At 34.5% G+C, this 22,132-nt stretch overlaps 1 pseudogene; it reads right to left on the reverse strand.

The window, feature by feature from the left end:
• Positions 1-2,844: 2,844 nt before the first annotated feature.
• LOC123789588 (large ribosomal subunit protein eL42-like) overlaps positions 2,845-22,132 on the reverse strand; it is a 70,156-nt pseudogene continuing 50,868 nt past the window's right edge.

Raw genomic sequence — 22,132 nt, forward strand, 5'->3', positions numbered from 1 at the left:
TATTTGTGAGACATGTACAGATCCTAAATTATTTTATTCATTTTATTTTTAGAATAAATTTGCAATTAGCGTAATCATTTTCAGTAAGGTTAAAAAACTGGTATTTTACTGAGATTATATTTTTTGGTATAGACCTCATTGAATTAATATTGAGTTTTCCTAGCTAATGATAGAATATACAATACCATCTGTTCATATTTTTTGGTTTTATATTCTTAATTTTCTTTCTTAATATTTTATCTTTTTTTATTACATCAGTAGGTGGGTCCTTTACTTTACTTTTTTCATTTATTAAAGTTTTTTAATTTCAATATAGCTGATACACAATGTTACCTCACCTTCAGGTATACGGCACAGAGATTCAACTTCTCTGTGTGGTATGTTATGCTCACCGCAAGCGTTGCTACCATCTATTATCATACAATGCTATTACATCACTGACTATATTTCCTATGCTGTGCCTTTTATTCCGGTGACTTACTCATTCTATAACTGGAAGGCCATATTTCTCACTCCCCTTCAACCATTTTGCTCATCCCCATGCTCCCTTCCCCTCTGGCAACCATCAGCTTGTGGTTCTTTAATTAATATTTCATAGTGTTTCTCATCTTGAAATATGGGAAAGCTACTTTTCATTAAAAAATTAATCTTGTTAGTAGCTTTGCAAGCACATTCTCTTATAACACGAAACTTTTGTAGTTTTCTTATGCATCTAAGTATCCAGTTTGATCATCTGGAAATGGTGGTGGTTTTCTTTCTCTGTATCCAAGCTTTCTACTTCCAATTTCTTGTTTGTTTCTTTTTTCTTATTGTATTGTCCACTCTGCTTATAAAAAAATAATACATATTTTATAAACCCTTGATTAGGAATCCAGTGAGATTTGCTCAGAATCAATCTGAAAATAAGAATAGAGACTAGGATGGCGGACTGAAAATTAACAGGTCCATCTTCTATGGTCTTCTGACAAAGCGTTATGTGATGAAGAAGAGGGGAAAGAATTATTACCATTACAATAATTGTAGCATTTACTGTAAGGAGTGAAATGAATTATTTAAAAATTGGCTATTTTCTTTCTAGAAACACATATTACAATTAGAGTAATCTGTATCAAAATTTCTGAGTTAGAGGGGCCCTATCGGGGGAAACTGAGGCCTGAAAAAAAAAGTTTGTTTCACAAGATCTCATGATTAATCACTGCAAGGGTCAGATTTCCTATCTCCCAAACTAGTACCTGGATAAAAGTGTATTAGAAAGTCATTTCATAATCTAAGAGCAATTAATTAAATATGAATTAAATACAGACATTTTGACAAAACATAGATTTAATTATCTTTAAAACAATGACTTTCTTTTGAAATAATTTTGACTGGTTCTTTTTTTGTCCAAAATAAAGTAGCGTCCAATGTGCACATAAAACAATCAGTCAAAACCAAATAGAATATTAGATATATAGAACTGTTTCATTTCCTTATCTTTGAATATCTATTGAAAAATATGAAAATTTATGACTATAAAAGTGTAGAGTTTTCCTTATTCCAAGCCCTACTTTTGAATATCTTTACAAAGAAAAAAACGCTAAAACTGCAAGTAAATGGGTAAACTGCTTTTCAGGATGTTGTTTGTTTATTTATTTATTTATTTATTTATTTATTTATTTATTTATTTGAGAGAGAGAGAGAGAAAGAGAGCTCGCATGAGCAGGGGCAGAGAGGGAGAGAGAGAGAAGAAAATTCCCTGCTGAGCTGACTCAGGGCTCCATCTCATGACCCTGAGATCATGACCAGAGCTGAAATCAAGAGTCAGGTGCTTAACCAACTGAGCCACTCAGGTGCAACTGGGATGCTGTATATTTAATTATAAATGCCTAATTTTGATGATTGCATTTTTGTTTTTCTCTCATCTCTATCACATTCTGCAAAGGATGTATTAGACTCACTAAAATGAGCATTAGGTCAAGAATAGTGATGATTAACATTTCTGAACTTGTTTTTCAAGAATAAGAGATTTATAGGAGAAATAACATCAGGCTTTACTAATTAGCAAAAATATATTTGCATTTGGACCACAAATTCTATAAAGTCAAACAATAAAAAACAAATTGCGGTAAAATTACCAACACCATGCATATTTGTTACTTTGAAAGTAAGTCAAGATTGTGGAGATTATGGGTAGAGATAATGGCTAAACTTACTTGTTGTTGGACATCTTATAAATTGAAGATTGAATCTTGTATTCATAAGGTAGTTAAATTGCTGACATTGTCTTTCCCCAATCAAAATATTCTTATGCTTCTGTGCTTGGGAAAGGTAAATAATCAATTTCAATTTCTCTAAGCAATTTCTCTCTTCCTTCATCCTTTAATTATTTTGACCTGGAAATTTACCATTAATTAAAAAATAATGTATCTACACTGACATTTGGCAAGTAATGGATCAATGCTACTGTGAGATGCATATTTCATAGTTAGGCCATTTCCATTCATAAGTAGTTCAGTCATTTTGACTAAAAAGCTTTAGTTAATGGATGACTTAGTCGTCAAAATGGTAAATTAGTATGTGCTTGTTTTAATTGTCTTGATAGTTAAGGGCCACAGAGGTGAAATAAATGAGAGTAGGTGAATGAAATCAATAAATAATAGGGAGTGGTGGGGAGTGTGGCCAACCAAAGAACAAAGAATCTGCAGGAAGTGCCACTCACTGTTTGAGTACTGCAGATCGTCACTGATCCCAGAATGTGGCCAAATTGTAGCCAGGTCTTTTTGTTTCAAGAGAAGCTGATAATATGGGATTTTTGTCTGGATCCTCAAGATTTCATTGCCTTCTTAGTATAACAAAATACGAAGCTTAGAACTGGATCCCTTGGCTCTTCCTCTTCTATCTCCTCCCAGTTCAAAATGCTTTCATCTCTTAATAGCCAGCATTCTCCTAGATCTGAAGTTGGGCTCAATGCATTCAAGCCTCAGCACAATGTTATTTACTTTTAGCCATTTTCCAGAAGGTCGGCTTACTCTGCCCGCCATGGCCATTCTGCTTCCTGTCAAAACACTGCTTTCCCCGGGCATGAAGAGAATCTTTGTCTTTCTTGCACCGTGTCACTTTGTGGCATTGGTGCTTGCCACACTAGAAAGTCAGGCAGCTTTTAGGAACATTCCCCCGTTTGTGAGAGCGCTATTGGCTTGGGTGGAGTGGGTGGGTGGGGAGAACCCCAGATCTCTTTTTGCAAGAAAATGTGGTCGACAAAATAAAACATATCTATAAACCAGATCCAAGCTCTTAGGATTCTAACTGCCCACCTCTCTTTTTGATAAATGAGAGCAATATTCAAATACGTACTCCAACCAGTGTATATTTGTAGTCTTAAGACATATAAGACATCTTTGCAAATTCATTGTGTGAGCTTACATTGTGGTCTGTGAGTGGGCAAGGGTTATTGCAAAAAATTAACCTTGGCTGTGGACTAGTTTTGTTATAAAAACAAAAGGCCTAAATACAATTGTGCAGTGCTAGCTTGCCAGGGAAGAAAATAAAGATTGTCATCCTAGTCCCTACCAGTGGGGGGATAACTTCTCCTACATATATTTTACCAAGGTATCCTCTGGGATTTTCAAACATTTGGTCTTAAGAAGCCCAAATTTAGTGTACTGATAATGGCAAAAGGGGGACTGAGGCATGGAATTGTAAGGGACTTTCTGTATATGTGAATTTTAAGTCTTTGAAGAAAATTTGGAGATATTCCCCTCATTTTCATGATATATCTGTGTTTGCATATGAAAAAATTTTAAAGAATATTAAAATTACTGTCCCAAGAAGATGTGCCAGTTTCTTTTGTGGCTTCCTAGGGGAGAGGTCTTGCAATCAAAGAATTCCTTAGCTTGTGCGGTGGACTGAAATAGCCCATAATGTGACTCCTAAGCACTGGTCCAATAGAGTGGCCAAGGCCAGTACAAACCAAGCAATATCACTAATATTTTGTAGCTCACATCTACATTTCCATCTTTTTCAAGCTGTGAAGAGAGCCAGGCAACTAACCATCAAAAATATGTTACTTCCAGAAATCGGTTACAAACTGAACAGCACTAGTCTGCAACTTAATAAATGAAGCATAGTTTGATTTGTTCCATTGTCACATTTGTTACAGCCAGTGGTGGTATGTATGCTAGAATTATCTTGTATAAATAAATAAAAGGCTAAAAAGTATGCACTTTTAGAAGTCCTTGAACATTACATAGGATAAAGGAGAAATTAATATAAGCAATATTGGCTTTTAAGAAAAACAGACTCTAGCAACTATTTCAAAAGGCTAGCAACCTTACTTTTTATTTATTTCAATCCCCTTAGCTATTATAAATTATTTAAATTATATATATTTATACTGCATAAAACCCGATTGTGTGTTTATCTGGAAGCAAATTATAGGACAATGTATTTTGTGTAGAAGTCCACTTTTAATGTCTATTTTTCACACTAAAAATCTTGAAGCAGCATGGGTCAACAATCTAAAACTTGTGCCAGTCCTTTTTATTGCAACATAAAATTTGGAATCTTTCTCTGGAGTAGGCAGAAAGGAGTAATCTGTTAGAGTGTGCACAAAGACTTTTCTTTTTTCCTATATACTTGCATTCCTGTTTTTTGTATAGATATAATAAGAGTAATGACAAAATAACATCTAAGTATGTGTATGTTCACACTGTGTATGACATGACTGCTTAGAGAATATAAAATTACATATAATAGTAGATAAGAGAAATAGTTCTGGAGTTAAAGTGGGTAGTTTGTCCAAGTAACTCACTTTGAACACTTACTATTTGAGTGATTTTGAAAAAGTTATCTAACCCCTCCAAGCCGTACTTTCTTCAAATGTAAAATGATAAAAATGGAAATTTCTGTTCCATAAAGTTATTACCAGAATTGAGCCATGTGATCCATAGGAAGTACGATGCTTTTTCTCCTTGTTAACTCCTATTATTATAATTAGCATTTAGTATCGATGTGAATGAATATGGGCAGTTGGCTTTATTGAACCATTTCGTTATAATATCCTTGTTAATCCTCAGCACTGAAATTTACTGTTACCTCAGGGAAGTTACTTCACCTCTCTGGGCTTCAGTTACTCACCTGTAGTGCTAATAATAGGGCTAATAATATTACCTCTCTTGTTCTGGTGTCTCGTGGATAAAGGAGATGAAACATGTCAAGTGTTTAGAACTGGGCAGCATATGGTAAACAGTAAGTATTTCTTAACATAATTCTTTGTTTTCCTACTGAAAGATTGTAAACCAATGAATTAGGATTTAATATTTTCATTTAATTTCTCTTCTTTCTTTTATGCACCTTTCCAATTTCAAATAAATTTCTTACATAAAAGTTAATCATCTTCTTACATTAAAGTTAATCATCATTATTTTCCCCTTATATCAGTAACTAAATTTTCTTTGATACTATTAAGGAAAAAACTGCATATTTGTCTTTGCTTTCTACCTCAAGGTAAACAGTGTTTTGTTTTTTTTGTTGTTGTTGTTTGTCTGTTTTGTTTTTGTGTGTGGGGGGGTTTGCATTATGGATGCAAATGGATGGATGACTGGGTTGTTTCTTTATCTCTGGTGTTCTCCATCAGGGCCATACTGTAGAGACACATGAGTTGAAATTCACAGAAGACCATTGTTCTCAGCTAATAAAACCCATATGGAAAGCAGCCATTGTATTTGTCAAACCAAACAAGCTATTGCTTGAGTGGTATTGACTGGTGGAAACCCCTGGAAGTAAAAGCCAGCACTTGCTGGCTCTGTTGGACTCATGAGCCCTCTCATGGCACCAGCTCCACCACCTACACAAAGTGACTGCACAACACTGGCGAGCATCCCCCAGAGGCCCTAAGGATGACCTGAGTGTGGGGACAAGGAAATGAATGAGTCAGTGTCTAGTGATCTCTAGAGGTTGCTCTTAGTACATGACGAATCTATTCACCCCTACCTGTCTTAATACAAATGCATCTCCAAGTGATAGTACCAAAGCCCAGTTTGTAGGTGTTCTTTTAATCTCCAAATCTCAGCATTTTATCTTTTTATATGTTTTACTGGTCTTTCTCCACGATTATATTATACCTTTCATAAATAAGAACACGTATTTGGGACTCTATACAAATTAAATATTTACAGTAATGGAATTTTTATTGCCCTCCAAGCTATACTCAACATCTTTGAATATAACAGCAGTTAATGTTTAACTTGTGTGTGGGGGGGGGGGGGCAAGTGGTAAAAGAAACTTGTAATTCTGTGAACTTAAATGTAACCTATCATGTTTTATTGCTTTTATCTTTATGTTATCCCTCAAAATAATCCCTTCCCAATATTTACATGAGTTGTTTATTGTTTCATAGTTATTGCATATTGCCATAACAAAGTACTTAAAAGGAAGCACTCATACTCCATGCAATGTACACTTTAATTCAAATTGCCATATATTTGCAGAAATTAAATTGTCAGCAGAATGTACCTGATCATGATGGTGCAGTTTATAATTTCAGTGATTTTTAGTCATGTCTATTTAGTTTATTAAATGTTAATATGATTCCTCTATCATTTATGTTCTATTTTTTTCAACAAATGTACATGGACAATTAGCACATGATCTGCAGAATGGGTTAATTTGCACAGTGGTTCCTTCAGTTTTCTTATGTAATCTTTTATGTGTCAGGCACTCACACATTGCTTGTGCAAATATTGATAAAATATTTAGAGACTATACGTGTGTGAATTAATAAAAGAAGTGGATCCCTGTTACCTCAAGTATAGTATCCTTGTTTCTTGGCAGTGGCAAACGGCCCTCCGCACCCTCTTTCTACCCTCTATATCCCCCTGCCTCTCTTTAGAACAGGAAATTAAAAAGGGCCTAAAATTTCATCAACTTTAGGAATTTAGGAAAATTTCTTGGTATGTATAAGTCTCACTTTCTTCATTTATTTAAAGGAAATGATCCTCCTTCCTTCTGAGGTTTGCTCTGAGTCTAAAACGAGAGGATGCATATAAAATACATAGCACAGAACAGACAAATTTAATTCTCCTCCTCCCTTCTCATTTTGTTGAACCCAGTAATTAACAGTCACAAGAGGATCCCTTAACTATAAATTTAATTTGAAATGCAATTACAAGGGTGTTTTGGCCTCTGAAAGAGAAATTGATGCTTGATGAAGGTGATTCTTACTGGAGTGAATAGAACCGCATGGAAGATGAGAGACTTCAAAGCCATGAGTGTAATGTCAGCACATTGATTCTTGCAGAGCCAAACTGCATGGCATTTAGGAATTATAATACCAAAAAATCATAGATTAATAGTAGATTTTAGAAATACTTTGAATCAAACTAATTACATTTTTTAAATGATAGATAAAAGGGAAAACAAATACTGCTTTTTGTTGTAAATTTAACTAACTGAAAGAATAGAGCTTACAACAGCATTGGCAAAGTTAAAGGTACATTGACTTTCTCAAAAGTTACATTGGATTTTGGGAGAGAAAATGGTAGTGTGAGGAAACTAAAAGAATGAAACCTATACCACCTAAGCTATGTCTGGCTAAGAGACACACCATCCATGATCAAGTTCAGTTAAATGGCCAGGGGATGGGGTAGTACATGGAATCATGATGTGTTCCAAAGGAAAATCCCAATTTTAAAACTATTATAATAGCTAAGGAGAATGGGGGGGGGGATAAGTTAGGATGGCAGATGGATAATTTGGGGAAAAAATAGAATACAAAAATTCGAAACATAGGAAAAAGCATTACATTTTCTTTTATATTATCTCACTGAAATATATATAGAAAGAAATATATAGTATTAAATATGAGAGACTCATACACGAGTGTAAATGTGTTTGGTGAAAATAGTAAAATCCGTTTGGAAGAGGTCATCTTCCAAATTCGAAAAATGAATTGCTTTCTCAATCTTAGACACAACAAGGGGAGTACCCTTACCAGTGGCAGCCTGGTGATATGTGCCCTCCACATGCACCTACACATAGAAAAAAGTGGGAATTTTGTTCCAAAATGACAGGCCAAGGCCAATCCTTGATAGAGGCAAAGAAGGAGGACCTCTCTGTTGATTAATCATTTTGAGCTGACCTAAATTGTCCTCCATGCTCCACTAATGCAGACATAGGACTACAGCATTTCTTTTCATTTAAAATAGTCTGAGTTTGGAAATACTGCCTGATTTGAGAAGGAGGGTGAAGATGTAGGGAAGGTAGCTTTTTATTCACTGCATAAATGCTGCCTGTTCAGCTGTAACAAGCCAGTAAAGCTGAAGGTTGCAAATAAGAAAGGAGAATCACAGGGGTCCCTATTAAATTCAGCTTCTGCTCTTCATTCAGTTTTATCACTGGCTAAACAAAGCTTGGTTTTCAGGGAGTTGGGTTTTATGAGTCCAGACCAAGTTCCTTCTACTCAATGAACGTGGTCAGTTTGTGACCAGTCTAACTTAAAATCAATGAGTCTGACTTGTTTAATCTGTTGAGTAGATTGAGAGTCACTGAGGATTCTAAATCCCCATTTGCCTTTCATTCTGTAATGCTCCGCTGTCTCCAGCATGAGCGGAGTTTGACTCACACACACTGGGAACCTCCAGATGGTTTTGCCTCTAAGATATATTCAGTGTATTTTGGTTCCTACATTCATCACTTCATACTGTCCTTGATTGAAACTGGACTTGAACAGAACTCTCCTGAGTTACCTCAGAGCTGAAAAGCTTAATCTAGTCACAGTGTATTAATGGCGACGGTAATACATAATGAAATGCCATTAATTCGCATTTGTAATATTGGTTTCTAATTTGAAGCATCACATCTAATTATCAGTAGATTACTTACTCAGATTCATAGCCTGGTGACAATGGGGAAAATGTGCCTCCTTCTACTACCTGAACTGTCAGAAAACAGAGTGATGTCTATTTCTTATGAGGGCAACTAGGAAATCTCTGAAGCCTTCACATCGTTATAGATTTATGGCTCAGTCCATAAAGAGCTCAGGAAAATCAGCTCTGCTGCTTGTTATTTCTCCACAGCTCTCATCCCAGACTGTGCTTGCAAAGAGCTTCATCTTAGAAAAAGCACTTTATTTCAGTGCAACAGTTAGAGGCCATTATCCTGCTGGATTTGGGAGTAAAAGGGCATCAAAACATGGCAGCCATATTTCTAAAAGCCCTGCCTTCTGAAAGTATAAAGGAGTTCAACATTTGATCAACCTTTTAGGGGGCATGCTTCTCATTCATGGCATGAATTCCTAACCTCTGACTCTGCGTTTGCTTAGCTAACATGGAGCGTTTGCACCCCAGAGCAAATCTTGCTTCCACTTACAACTATTGTGTAAGGCTAGTTTCAGAAAGTGCTTTTGAATTCTGGGAAACTACAGTCACAGACATATTGAAGTTACAACTACATATTCACAAAGACTGGCCTCTTTACAAAGGACTCTAAGTGTTTGTAGAAAACATTGTCTATCTTGGCTTCAAAGCACCCACAGCCAGTCAGCGGGGAAGTATGAGGATGTCAGGTAAACATAATCAAGCCATTTGAGGAAAATGTGAGAGAAGAAAGAGGAAGGGTAATGAAGCAGAGAAACAGCAAGGCTGTTTCCCAGTCTATTTAGCTAGATTGTCTGTCTCTAATTGTTTTTCTACCTGGAGGTTAAAAAAAAACTGAGAAAGGAGAGAGAGAGAGAGAATTTCAATATGATAAAACTAAGCTTTATCATTGCCGCTTTCGATTCCTTCACAAAGAAATATGTGCGTCATTATAGTTGTACCCAATAGCAACTCCATAGCCAAGGATTTGTCAGCAGTTCCATTACAGACCCTTATTTTTGAAGATCTCTATTTCAAAGTAAAATATTTGCTTTAGGGTAAAATTGGAATGAACAGTCTCAACCCAGGAGCATTTCACTTTGCTCCCTATTTTAGGAAAATCTTCAAAAAGTGTTGCTATTTTTTTTCTGAGGACTTTCATTTATATCTTACATGACATGAAGATTCTCAAAATTAAGGTTCAATTTATTAATTATATAGAATATAATTATAAAAAGTGGTAATATCCTAAACTCAAGTTTTTCTTTCTGTCATGGTGAATGTAGCTGAATGTGAATCACCTATGAAAGTAGGAAATAAGGGTGGCATGGGTAAATAAAGCGCCTAATAAATTCCAAAACATCAGGTAAATAAGTCATTTTCTTCTTTCATTTTCAACAGCCCTCACCGGCTATCAATCAGACCAATAAACTTGACCAAAGATGGTACTCTATCAACTTTCAGAGGTTCATTTTACACTATTGAGCAGGAAAATGGGCATTATAAGCAATAAAAAAGAAGAATTCAACAATGATCTAAAATGAGGCCCATGGCTCAGGCTCATGGATTGGCTTTGAGAAAGTCTGTGAGTCCTGATATTTATTTAACAGGTTTTATGTATGTGCAGGCATGTATATAAATATGCCTACATAGGAATCTGACTACACACACACACACACACACACACACACACACACACACTCTGACTTTTTCTGACAAAATCAGATACTGAGTGCCAATGATCTAGAAATTCCATTAATTAGCTTGTGAACAAGTAGTATATGACTATATTCTAGTGGAACCAACCTAGTACTATTTAGTACCTAGTACTTCTAAAAAGTACCTTGTACCTCTACAAAAGCCTAATGTAATCTGAAATGGTTTTCAAATGTGTACTTCATAGCTAAGTATTCATCATTTTACACAAGAAAGAAAAATAGTGAGACTAAGAACTTGTAACTTAATGTATTGGACAAAGAAAGCACCAGTAAACAAGAACCTTGAAGATAAACATTTACAAAAATTGCAGTGAATGGAAAAAATGTGTAATAAGGAAAAAGATATCTATGCCCTAATCCCAATGATGTGACTTTGGGCAGTAACAGACTTTCTAGGTCTCATTGTCCTCATGTGTAAAAGAAGGTTGCTTATGGCTCTAAGAGTATATTATTGCACAATTTGATAAATCAATATGGTTATTCATTTTTTTCCTATCCCATTTTGTGTTAAAAAATTCAATGAAAAGGCTGATTTTAATTAAATTTGTTCAGAAATATTTAAGTAAATTTTCAATCATTTTGGTTGTAAATTCTGATGAAGGTTGGGATTGGTATCTTATTTTGCTTTTCTTTGTTTAATTATTGTTTTGTCCTTGCTTGTCCAAGACCACATGAAAGCAGAAAACAATACTTGTCCTCTTTTTCTCTATAAGGATTAAAGGCGATCTGTAACTGACCGTAAATATCACAGAAAGTCAGATAGAGGGGATACTAGAGCTAACAGACTTGTCTGCTAGTCTTTGAAAGGTTAAGGGACACATCAGAGGTGCAAGGATACATTGGAAACTCAGCGTGATGCTAGTGAATGAAATTAGAAGGACAAAATGGGGTGCTTGGGTGGCTCGGTCAGTTACTGCATTTGCCTTTGGCTCAGGTCATGATCCCAGGGTTCTGGATTCCCTGCTCAGCAGGGAGTCTGCTTCTCCCTCTCCCTCTGTTCCTCCAGCCTGCTTATTCTCTCTCTCAAATAAATAAATAAATAAATAAATAAATAAATAAATAAATAAATAAAATCATTTTAAAAAATAGAAGGAAAAAACAAGGATGAATGGATAGAAGCATTAAATAAATCTGTGTCCCCTTGGACAAGTTACTTAACTTCTCTGTTGCAATTTATACACCTGTAAAATGAAAATAACAGTACCTAAGTCATAATGTTATTATGAGGAGAAAACATTACAATTCCTTGTATAGTTAATCCAGAATAATTATATAATTATTGGATATCTTTTGCTATTTTGATTCTCATGGTCATAACTTTGTTCTGAAAGTTGTAAAATTATTTCTCAAGGAAAACCAATTCACAAATGATTATAGGTAGTACTGAAAGATATTGACAGCATAGTCTTTTAAAATATTAATGGAAGTAAACTAAAACAAAAGCAAAAATGAAAAAACTAAAAGACAAAACCCATTTGCTCTACTAGTAGCATCTTTGATTTAAGGGTAGTCTGTCTGCTCCTTCCTCCCTCACTTATCGCATGGACGTTTTAGGAAAATGCTTCAACTGGATGTTAGTTAATGCACATTTGCTTGTGTAGTCACATTTCAGGTGCTTTATATTACATGAGTATTACAAAACACACAACAAGATGATTGAAATAGTCTTTGTTCCCAGAGCAAAGTGTAATCTTTGCACTAATTTTAAAAAATCTTTGTATTCTATACATTAAAAATTTTGATATTCCGGGACACCTGGGTGGCTCAGTTGGTTAAATCTCTGCCTTCGGCTCAGGTCATGATCCCAGGATCCTGGGTTGAGTCCCTCATTGGGCTCCTGGCTCATCAGGGAGCCTGTTTTTCCCTCTGCCTGCTACTCCCTCCCCTTGCTGGTGTTCTCACTCTCTCTATGACAAATAAATAAATCTTAAAAAAAAAAAATCTTTAAAATTTTGATATTCCTTAGTTTGTAATTCTATTCCTGTCTAGATCTGAATTTTAAGGACTTCCAACATTTGTGAAGACACAGAGCGATGATTATAAACCATCAAATCAATAATCTTAGTTCAGAGTTATTTCAACTCCACCCTCAACCCCCTATTCAGCTCTGTTCTATAAAGCTCTCACAGTAAGAATCATAAAAAGTACATTAAAATTTCATCTGATGTTGATTTTGCTTTTGAGTATATATATCTCAAGCAGTTTAGATGTTTATGGTTGCTTGTGCCTTATTATATTTAGTTAATTCACTTAGTCACTTGGCTGAAAACGCATATAATGCTCTAGGGTTTTCATGGGGAGTAGTCCTTATTGTTCCCATCATTATTCTACTCTTTTTGTTAAGAAACACACTCATTACCCTTTTCTTTGTATTAAGTTCAGAGAACACATAACTCTCACACAATGTTTATTTCATTTTTCTGAGTTTTATCTCCTTAATGCATTTTTCTCCTACAATCTCTCTTCTTCTCTTTTATTTAAATCTTTTTCTAAGAGGATATGTGTAAATATAATAATATAGGAAGTGTATATTTTAATTAAATATGTAAATATATTTGACATTTTGATATTATATATTTACATATTCAATAAAATATATATTTTATAAATAAAAAATAAAATATAACTTAATAAAATACAAGTATATATATACATATATGCACAGACATACCCGTGACCCATCATCTCTGTGTCTAGAAGTTTGCCAAAGTATGTTATCTATTGCTGCATAACAAATTTGCTCAATATTTAGCAGCTTGAAACAACAAATTAACTCTCTCACACAGTTTTTGAGGTTCCACATAGTTCCGACTCAGGGTCCATCATGAGGTCACAATTAAGCTTAGCCTAGGCTGCATTTCTCTGAAGGCTTGACTCATGCTGGAAGATCCACATCTCAGCCCATGCACATAGCTGTTGGAGGGGGTTTCAGTTCCTTACCATTCTGTCTCTTCATGCCATGCATGAAATGGCTGACTTTCCCAGAAAGATTGACACAAGGTTGAAAGTGACCAAGATGGAAGCCACAGTATCTTTATAATCTAATCGCGGAAGACACATATCATAATTTCTACTGTATTTTATTGGTCAAATAGACCAAATTGTATGGCAGTGAACTATATAAGGGTGTATGTAGGGAGAAGAGAATTCATGGTCATCTTGAAAGCTGGTTACTATAGCCAACATTAAAACCAAATATTCAGATAATAACTGGATTTTTCTTTAGCACTTTCTATCTTGTAGGGGGGGAAAACACTTTTTTTTTTTAAGATTTTATTTATTTAACAGAGAGAGACAGCCCACGAGAGAGGGGACACAAGCAGGGGGCGTGGGAGAGGAAGAAGCAGGTTCCTAGCAGAGGAGCCTGATGTCAGGCGATCCCAGAACGCCGGGATCACGCCCTGAGCCGAAGGCAGACGCTTAACGACTGCACCACCCAGGCACCCCGGGAAATACACTTTTGATTGTGTGTTTGTGTATTTTAGTGAGATATAATTCACATACTATAAAATTCACCCTTTTAAGTACACAATTCAGTGTGGGTTTTGTTGTTGTTGTTTGTTGTATATTCACAAAGTTGTGCAGCCATCACCACTGTGTAATTATGGGACATTTTCTTCATTCCAAAAGAAAATCTGTACCATTTAGCACTTACTGCATATCCCTTCCTTCCTCTAGTTCCTGGAAACTACTATTCTACTTTATTTATAGATAGAGTTTTTCCGTCATTTGATGTAAGTGGAACTACACAATATGTGGCTTTTGGGGTTAGTATCTTTCACTTAGCATGATGATTTCAAGGTTTATTGATGTTATAGCATGTATAAGCACTTCAGTTTTAGAATATGCCACCTTTTGTTTGTCCATTCATCAGTTGTTGGGCTTTTGGATTATTTGCACATTTTTGATACTGTTAATAAAACTGCTAGAAATATCCATGTACAAGTTTATGGATGGGCATATGTTTTCAATTTATATGCCTAGGAGTGGAATTGTTGAATCATGTAGTAACTCTAAGTATACTACTTTGAGGAACTGCTAGATTATTTTCCAAAGTTGCTGCACCATTTTATACTCTCACAGACAATGTATGACAGTTGCCCATTCTCTACACTCTCAACAACACGATAACAATTGCCTTTTTTATTTTAACTGCCCTCATGGGTATGAAGCAATATCTTACTGTAGTTTTGGTTTCCCTTTCTCCTCATGTGCATCTGTTTGTGGACATGTATAAACATCTCTGTTCAAATGTGCAGTTTTTCAATCAATAAAAGAAAGGAAGAGCGAATAAATGAATGAATGAAAAAAAGACTGAATTCAAGATACATGTGTTCACATGCTCATATAAATACATTATATTTATTCAATAAGAATCCTTCAAAAATTGAGGTGACTTATGTTAAGTTCCTAAGTAATCAACTTTCAACTGGAATTGATACTCAAGTCATATTCATTGTTTTAAATTAAATACATTAAATAGAAGACCAATGATATTACCGCCTATCCTGAGTTCTAAGCCCAAATCACACTTGAACTTGTTGGGCTCCAGTAGGAAGAAAAGCAGAGCACAGTGTCTGGATTAGGAACATAGGGTCGAGATTTAGTTCTCCATACTGAACAAGAATCCCTACTGAACAGATAGAAACAAATGATGTTGCTACAAGACAGGGGTGGTAGTTTCAGACTCAAATCAGCCATGATGGAAATTAGAAGAAAGAGTATAGTCAGAAAGAGTCAGAAGATCATCTTAGGATCAAATAGAGGGAAGGGGTAATAAATCCGTGGACTAAGACTGTGGCTGCCGAATGTGTGAAAGAGGGACAACGTGAAAGTGCACTGCCTAGCTCTCCCGTCACAGAATGGGATGATCAGCTGTAAGTTCACTTTGCTGACACCCTCCACCTGCCTTCTGGACAGAACACAGCATTTGCCTGCGGACACGCTTTTCCCGGGCAGCCCCCAGCCAAAGGGTGAGCATGGTGGTGATATTAAGCCCAACCAATTCTGCCCTGTGCTGGACTCCTCTTCTAGCAGACTTTGTGCTTGAACTCCCACAGAGGCTTGCTGAGACTTTTCAGAGCCGCAACGCAGGCTGAAACTTTGCCTACCCAACATGTATCAGGCCTGTAGAAGTGTCTGAAGGATTTCAGGAAGCTTACTCCTGTTACAGTCTTCTCCCCTTATCTCTCATCAGCACTCACTCCAATAAACTCCTTGCACTTCTAACTCTGTCTTTACATTCTTGATGTGCCAGCTGGAGGAACCAACAGGTACAAAGGCTGCCAGTTTTTTTCATCTGAAGCCCTCTAAAATTTGCCGTCTTCTGGGGTGGTGGTAAGGAGGAGGGCTTTGCAGATACTGGAAAACATGACCACACCGTAGATAGGGAGCTTAAGCTTGTGTGGAATCCTTATATTTCTAACACTGCTGTATATCTTTACACTATTTAATCACTTTTATGTTAATATTCTTAAATACAATACACCCCCAGAATAAGAAAGTAGACTTCCCTTAAGCACTCTGAGTCTTTTAAAGTTTATATTATTGTACTGTGTACCAACAGGTTGCTGAGAACTGTGAAGTTCTTTTTTCATAGTATCAGTGTTTATAGGCTGCTGTTTCAGTGATGTCACCTTTTACACTTCTTACTGATATGTGTTTCTATTCTGGTCCTACATGTCTAAATGGGTAAAACATGTGTGATTTGGAACTTCTGCAAGCCTGAACACCCAATAATTGAGTTTAGTTCCTATTGTTAAATCCATCCTCAAATCAGGGACTAGCCTTTACTCTTGATTTCATTCATATGAACTCTTTTGTTTGGGTTTATTAAGTCATGAGTCTTTGCTAAATCAGAGTAGATCCAGAGGCAGAGTGGTGAAATGGTAGTAAGAACATAGATTTTAGACTCGGATGAACCCTTAGTATTTATATGTCTTTGGGTAAGGAATTTCACTACTCGAAACATTTCCTTTAACATCTATAACATTTATTTAATAACATCACATATGCTCTGTTGCTGTAAAGTTTAGATAATATAAATGCTTGCAACATTCATCAGTATGCTGCACAGTCCTTGGTACATATAATATTTGGTCCTCTTTAACTTCTCTATGGGAGTGATGAATCCCTTCAGAAGTTAATCAGGAACTTTATCAAATAGATATTTCTTAGCCAGCTATGTTAAAGCAGTTTGCCTGCAGGTTGTGTTTAACTAAATGTAATTTGTAAGACATAAATCTTAAATAATTAATATTTGCTATTAGAACCATGCATGTGATTATGCCATAATGATATCTAAGCCTTAGCATGTCTGATTTTGTGAATTTATTTCCCAATCAGTGTTTGCTGAGTGGAAGACACAGGAAAGTTGAAAACGTGTGGGTTTGGAAGATGGGTGGTATCAAGTAAAGGAACCCTACACTAGCACTTTTGAATTCCTACTTTGAAAAATCAGTGAATAATTTCAATAATATAAATACTTTCCTCATTAATACAGAACAGTTTGGGTGATCAAGTATATATTTAGAGCTATTAGGGGAGATTGAATGAACATACTCAAGACTCAGACTTTCAGGTGTTTTTTTACATGGTGAATATGAATTAGGTTATGAATAGTTATGAGTATCATAATTTTCAATTGTCTTTCTTGTTTCTTATATATTGTTTAATTATACTCATTAAGGACAAAAGATCAAAAAGGGTAAAACAGATAATCTGAAAATAATTAATGTTGAAGTACAAAAAGTTAATAGAGACATAAAATAACATTAATTCTGCAATCAAAATTTCATATAGCACAGGGAGTATATAAGTATTTGGTAATGCTTAAAAACTTTTAAGAGAAAATACAGTGATAATTATAGTCAACTGTGATGACATTCAACATTTAACATTGATTAAATTCGATGTGGACTTTTATTTCTTTGGAATGAAGGTATCAAAAGAAGTGATGTATTTTTGCAGAGAAACGTTGGCATAAAGCATGTTGAAGTACTCTAGCTTTTTTTGTCATTAAAAATAATGAAATTGGGCCCCTTTCTTACAAGATACACATAAATCAACTCAAAACGGATTAAAGATTTGAATGTAAGACCTGAAATCATTAAACTCCTGGAAAAAAACATGGGAGTTAAGCTCCTTGCTATTGGTCTTGGCAATAGTTTTTGTAGTTGTTGTTGTTTTCTTTGTTTTGTTTTTTGTTTTGGGTTTTTTTTTTATTTGACATAAAAGCAAAAATAAACAAGTGGGACCACATTAAACTAAAAACCTTCTGGACAGCAAAGGAAAGCATCAATAAAATGAAAAGACAACCTATGGAATGAGAGAAAATACTTATAAAATACGTATCTGATAGGGGTTAATATCCACAATATATAAGAAACACAACTCAATAGCAATAACACAAACAATCCAATAAAAATATAGGTGGAGGAACTGAATAGACATTTTTTTTTTCCACAGGGAAGATATACAAATAGCCAAAAGATACACGGAAAGGTTCTCAGTATCACTAATCATCAGGGAAATGCAAATCAAAACCATAGTGAGACACCACCTCACACTTGTTAAAATGGCTATTATCAAAAAGATAAGAAATGTGTTGGTGAGGGTGTGAAAGGGACCCTCGTGCACTGTTGGTGGGAATGTAAATTGGTGCAGCCTCTATGGAAAACAGTATGGAGGTTCCTCAGAAAATTAAAAATAGAACTAATACATGATCTAGCAATCACACTTCTAGGTATATAACAAAAGGAAATTAAAACACGCTATCGAAGGGATGTCTGTACTCCCATGTTCATCGTAGCATTATTAACAATAGCCAAGATACGGAAACAACATAAATGTCAATGAATGGATGGATGGATAATATATATATATATATATATAACGCCATGGGTAAAAAGAAATTCTGCCATTTGTGACAATGTGAATAGATCTTGAGGACATTATGCTAAATGAAATAAGTCAGACAGAGATATACAAATACTTCATGATATCAGTTATATGCACAATCTTTAAAAAAAAAAAAAGTCAAACTCATAGAAACAGAGTAGAAAAGTGGTTGCCCAAGGCTGGAAGGTGTGGGAAATAGGAAGAAGTTGGTAAAGGGGTGCAAACTTTCACTGTAAGATGAATAAGGTCTGAGGGTCTAATGTATTACATGGTGACTATAGTTGATAACACTGTCTTGTATAATTTAAATTTGCTAAGCAAGTAAAACTCAAATGTTCTCACCAAATAAATAAATAAATAAATAAATAAATAAATAAATAAATAAGTGAGGTGATGGATGTATTAATTAAACAGATGGGGGAAGTTCTTACACAATGTATACATATATCAAATCACCATGATATACACTTTAAACATCTCACAATTTTATTTTTCAGTAAAGCTAAAATAGAAAATAATAAAAATGAAACACACACAATAATCTGTTGGATACTTAGAGTAAAATGCACGAATTACAATAATTTAATTTTTAAGATACTTTTGCCTCTCCAATGTTGTAACGTAAATACATGAATTTACTAAATTTTATTGTATTTTAAATTGATTCTTTTGTTATGAAATAATTTAAACATACAAACCTAGGAGAACTTAATATAATGAATACCTGTGTAATGATTTTCTAGCTATATTAAACATATATATATATATATATTTAAGCCAAGTTAAAACCAAAGATATAAGTAAAGCTACTTACAAAACACTTTTTAAATTATTCCTCACCTCTTAGAGATAACAGTTTTCATAATTTGCTGTCATTATTCTCATATATGCATTTGTACACATACCTGTGCATTCATAAATAATATACATATTTGTTGTTTTTTTCATTTTATATAAATAATACCATTTTGTCGTATATTTACAACTCCTTCATTTTCACTCCATGATAATACATTGGCTTATTATTTTTCAATTTATATATCCCTTGTCTTATTAATGGATATATAAAGTGTTTCTAAGTATTCTTAATTACAAACAGAACTGCAATCAATACTCATATATTTCTCCCCTTAAGCACATGCCTGAGAGTTCTTAGAATAAGCCTACTGGTAGAACCACTACATAGTATGGTACCTTTCAGTTTGTCAATTTATATTTCATCGGTACTGTATGAGAGTTGTCTGATTTTCACACCCTCACTGGGTGGTGCCAGTCTTATTTTTTCAATCCAATGTATATGAAGCATTATTTCAGTTTTTATTTCATTTGCCTGATTTTGAATTGTTCTAATAAGATAGATCACCTTCTCAGGTTTTCAGGTTTTCCTTTCTGTGAGCTGCCACCCTAATTCTTTGATATGTTTTCCTGTTGGATCTTGTCTTACATTGATTGACTTAACATAGTCTTTTGAAATACTAATTTTTTTAAAAAGTCAGTATATATATATATGTATATATATATATATATATATATATATATATATATAGTATAATATAATATAAAAACATATGTTATGTCTTTTTTCCAGTCTGTGGATCTGTGGTTTATTTTCATTTTACATGTGGTCACTTTATTTATATAGAAGTTTTAGAGTATTATGTAATGAAATGTGTCTTTTATTATCTTTATAGATATTATTTTCTTATATTTTAACTAAGAAATATTTTCCTACTTCGAAGTCATAATGATATTCTATATTTTTCTTTTAAACCCTTAAAAATGATAATCACACTAAACATACGTGTGTATATGTGATTGATGTGTGCAGCAGAGCACTGACAATATTTGCTGAGTTCATACATGTTTTATTTTATTTTATTATTTTTTTAATGTTTTTTTAATTATATTATGTTAGTCACCATACAGTACATCCCTGGTTTTTGATGTAAAGTTCGATGATTCATTAGTTGTGTATAACACCCAGTGCACCATGCAATACATGCCCTCCTTACTACCCATCACCGGTCTATCCCATTCCCCCACCCCCCCTCCCCTCTGAAGCCCTCAGTTTGTTTCTCAGAGTCCATAGTCTTTCATGCTTCATTCCCCCTTTTGATTACCCCCTTTCTTTATCCCTTTCTTCCCCTACCGATCTTCCTAGTTCTTATGTTCCATAGATGAGAGAAATCATATGATAATTGTCTTTCTCTGCTTGACTTATTTCACTTAGCATTATCTCCTCCAGTGCCGTCCATATTGCAGCAAATGTTGAGAAATCGTTCTTTTTGATAGCTGAGTAATATTCCATTGTATACATGTTTTAGATACTATTAGAGCTCTTTGTGTATATTAACCTGTTTACTTACTTAAATATTGTATGATTCACATGATATTTTTACTCCCATAATATCCAACTAAGGAAATTGAAATGAAAGGTAAAACAACTTGCCTAACAGTAGCAAGTCTGTGATGGAGACACATGGCTGACTGGGATTCAAACCCAGGCATTCAGCCTCTTCCCAGTCAAAGCACAATCTGGAGTTTTAGTGTTAACTCATGCCCTAAATCCATCTTGAGGGGATAATTTCACTTTTTATAATCAAGTTTTTTCCGCATAAAGCAATTAAATGCATTGTGTACCATTTGTCCATAGGTAATAAATAATATCACACATTATATTAAAATGAATTTGGTATGACAATCTTTAGTACTATCATAATTAATTTAATTTGTGAAATGTATTGCATGCCATAAAATGCAACTGAATTATTTTTAAATGTCCTAAGGCGTTTCCAAAATTGTATATTAAAATGAAAGTTATTTATGACTCAAAGTTTTTTAGAAATGATTCTCTAAAATATTCCCCTATGGGAAAAAACACCTGCCTTCTCTTGTCTGCTCATCTCCACAACTTTTTCACTCCTATCAAAAAAATTGCTGAATTGCTATTTAGGTCTTGAGACATCCTCTTAAGTTTAGATAAATGGGTGATTATATCATGTTTATTTTTCTTTTCTGTAGTTTTCAAATGTTCTTTCATGTTGTGTTTTTACATCCTCTAATAACAGATTAAAATTTTTAAAAAGTACTGTCCAGTACCTTTTATGGCTTCTGTGACTTTCAAATGCTCGCTATCTAGATCCATCCTCTCTACACGCCTCACGCGCTGTACCCTGCTTGACTGATGGCCACACTGATTGAGAATCTTCCCTAGCCTGTTTCTAGTTATCAATTCTACATGCAGATAGACATAGTTTGGATAGTTCAGAAGTACAGCACTTTTTACAGGGTCAAAAATGGATGTGCTTAGTAGCAGGCTTCATTTTAATTATCAGATCATTAATATTAAAGACACAGTAGGCTATTTTTATGATTCTAAAGCTGCAGTTGGGTTTGCTATTAGTTTTATTGAACAATTGCAGGGTGATGCTACCAGTAAAGGAGGATGCAGAATTCAGAGCTGTTATAAAAACTGCTTTAAAAATACAAATAAAATAGTAAGTACGGTACATGCAATGGTTTGGGGTCTTAAGAGGATTGATAGTTAATACTTCAAATATTAACATCCTTCTTTTAAGCTTGAAACATATATCATGGGTAGTAGATTCAATACACTTCCTGGAAAATGAAGGTTTTCCATAAGCCATTAGGCCATACTCTCTGTCAACTTAAATAAGTAGCAAT

This window comes from Ursus americanus, chromosome 8, assembly GCF_024610735.1.
Source record: "Ursus americanus isolate L20-20 chromosome 8, mUrsAme1.1.p, whole genome shotgun sequence".
In the NCBI taxonomy this organism is placed as follows: domain Eukaryota; kingdom Metazoa; phylum Chordata; class Mammalia; order Carnivora; family Ursidae; genus Ursus; species Ursus americanus.